This window comes from Tupaia chinensis, unplaced genomic scaffold, assembly GCF_000334495.1.
Source record: "Tupaia chinensis unplaced genomic scaffold, TupChi_1.0 Scaffold000609_1, whole genome shotgun sequence".
Lineage (NCBI taxonomy): Eukaryota > Metazoa > Chordata > Mammalia > Scandentia > Tupaiidae > Tupaia > Tupaia belangeri.
Window position 1 is genome coordinate 1259385 of NW_006160128.1, and position 3102 is coordinate 1262486.

The window sequence follows — 3102 nt, forward strand, 5'->3', positions numbered from 1 at the left end:
TCAGCAGGACTCCGACGCTAACCACGAAGCTATGGTGCCGGCCCGCACGCTTCTCTTTGCTAATTCAAGTTAGCTTGGGTGGATTTGGGATCCTCATAACCCAGAGTCCTAGCCAATATAAGGAGGTGGGGGAGAAGAGCAGGACACGCTGATGACACTAAGTTGTCTGACAGAATCGGGGGGTTGAGGTTCATTTGGGATGTAGTCTGATGAGAATTAATGGGAATTTCCCCTTGTCTCCCCAGAATTTTGGTGGGGAGAAAGCTCCCAGGTTCTCTTCACAAGATTCTTTCTAGTCCTAACTTTGGACCCCATGGTGAAAGCACCTGAAGAAAGGGAGGAGTGTGTTCTTACAAAGGTGGTAATGGCAGAGGGAGAGGCAGAAGGCTGGGTTAGGGCGGTCAAGGCATGCCAGTGGGCCTTACCAACTGGCTCAATGTGGGACGTGAAGGAAAAGAGTGGCCATTGAATGACAGTGTTGGGAAGACCTTTGAGGTTGTGGAGTTCCATCTTCCCACTCAGTAGAAGAGCACTCCAAGATCTGGGAGTGTTGGGTGCCTTGCTCGGGGGCACAGGGGTAGTTTGAGGCAGAGCTAGGGTGAAAATCAGGTCTTCCAACTCAGCCATCGCTCTGTTCAGAACAGCAAAGTGTGGAGCCCAGGTGAGTGGGAGGGGAGAGGGAGAGAGGATGGGATGGTGATGCTTGGGTTGACAAATAATCAGCGTGAGATGATTAAGTGTAATGACGAGGATGCACCCACCCCAGTGTCGTTCATGGATGATGCTCGGTAACTCCTAGGTTGTGCATTGGCTAGGTCCCTTCTAAGGGTGCAAGAGACAGATCCAACCTAAGAGCCAGGAAAACGAATCCCTGGCTCATAACTGAAGCATCCAGAGGTAACGCTGGCTCCCCAAATGGCTGGGACAGGACATGATGCCTGCAGGACCTGGTTTTTCTGGCTCAACTCCATTCCCGCCTCTCCCTCTGAGTGGCAGTGACTGCTGGCAGCTCCTGCTTCCCCACCTTGCAATGTTAAGTCTAGCGAAGAGATGCTGATGGAGGTATGCATCTGCTGGAGGTATGCAGCGTGGTGGTCCTGCAGGGGCGCTGGGCTTTGCTCATTGGCTTAGGTCTGGCCCTGGGGGTCGTGCGCTCACCCCAGAGTGGAAGATGCAAGCTTACCCAAACCTGGATTCAGTGTGGCCTATTGGGCCCCTACTGCAAGCAGCAGAAACCGGGAACCCGGCCTCTCCTCAGAACATCTTAGTGGGCTTCTCCAGACGCCGATGCCTGAACAGACACCGGGAGAGGACTGGGGTAGGGCTAGGGTAGTCCCACCAAATGGGGCTGTTAGAGGAAAGGGGAGCTGGCGCTGGGAGGGTGAACAGCCAGCACTAGAGTCAGTAGCTGCTGTCACGCCCGGCCCAAAGCGCTGCCTTCCTCTTGGTTCCAGCAAACTTCCACTTGCTAGGACCCTTTCTCTACCTGGGGGCTCTTCCGTCCCAAGCCCCAGAAGGCCACTATGCCTGAGGATGGGACAGGTCACTGAGAAAGTAGCCACCCAGCACGGCCCTCAGCCCTCATGGCTGGGCCCGAGGACCCCAGCTCCCTCACCCCGTGAGATCAACTGAGGCTCCTGTGGAGTTTCTCAGCTTCCCCAGGGGTGCAGTCAGCTGTCCGCTGCAGGCCGAGGACTCAGCACTGGCCATTGTTTCCCTGCCCGTCCCCCTTCTCTTCCCATTTCCATCTCCTTCACCTCCCCACTAAACCTCTGGTGCTAGACTCCTCACCCAGTGGGTGCTTAGGGTAACCCAAACTAACACACACTCTAGCCCCTGTCTACACCCTAGAGATGGGCTCCCAGGCTCAGTCCTCAAACGGTGGAGAACACTTGACCTGTAGGGTAGAGAAGCTGTCCTGCTGCATGTGCGGGAGGGAGCTCAGGAGTCTCGGGAAGGAGCTGCCAGCTCTCAGCTGCCTCATGTCCCGTCACGTGCACCCGCAGCTAGCAGGGTGAGAAAACGGAACTTCTCGTGAGCTCCAGGGAGCAGCAGGGGCTGCTGGTGTGCAGAGTGTAGGGATCAAAGAACTATCACAGGCATCTGTCGGAGTCCTCGGGTTTAGTAAGAAATTCTGTTTGTATAATTAGAGACAATGAGAAAAGAGGGGTCTTAAAGCAAAACATCCCTTTATAGGTTCTATTTTATAGATGGAGTTTTATGCAACCTATCATATAGGTTAGAGCTTTTCACTAAGGGCTTCTTGGAATAGAGTGCATGGAAAGGAAATTCGGGGGTGAAGCAGCTAATCTAGTAAAGCTCTGGTAAAGGCATCTTTCCACCTTTCTCATGATGGCTGCAAAATGCTTTTTAAAAAAATGCAGTTCTTAAAAATGAGCTAGGTTGATGCTGCCCTCCAGTGGCCAACTGTGCTGTTACAGCATTTCCTAGTGGGAGATGAACAGGTCTGACCTCCCTGCAGACTCCCCTGGGTTATGTCCCTGGCAGCCAGGAGGCTTCCATTGCGCCACAGAGGCGCAGCAGAGGCAATGAAATACAGTTAGCAGGAGGGAAAAACAATGGCTAACATTTATTGAGAACTTACTTTGTGTTGACTTCAGATTTAAGCAATTTCCATGCATTTAGTATTTACACATACTATGATTGTCCCCACTTTAAAATAAAACAGGGGCTTTGAAATGAAGGCAGAGCTGGGATTTACTTTTATTTATTTATTTATTTTAGTATGGGATGCTTCAGGAATTTGTGTGACATCCTTGTGCATGTTAGTCTTCTCTGTATCATTCCAATTTTAGTATATGTGCTGCTAAAGTAAGCACTGCTTTTTTATAAGCATTATTTTTTATTTCACTTTATTTATTATTAATATTATTTTCCAATTTGACCAGAGAGAGAGAGAGAGAGAGGGAAAGTGAGAAAACAAGGCACCAGGTCCGAGACTTGAACCATGGTTGGCCATGTGGGAGTCTAGTGCCTTTAACCACCATGCCACCAGCTGGCTCCTTTTTTTTTTAAAGGATTTTTTTAAATTTAATTTTATTTATGAGCACTGTTCTTATGTTTAATTAATTTTCTTATGTT

General features: G+C 50.2%; 1 pseudogene; it reads right to left on the reverse strand.

Annotated features, from left to right (window-relative positions):
* Nucleotides 1-2740: 2740 nt before the first annotated feature.
* On the reverse strand, nt 2741-2840 carry LOC114009731 (uncharacterized; annotated as a pseudogene).
* Between the last annotated feature and the right edge of the window lie 262 nt (nt 2841-3102).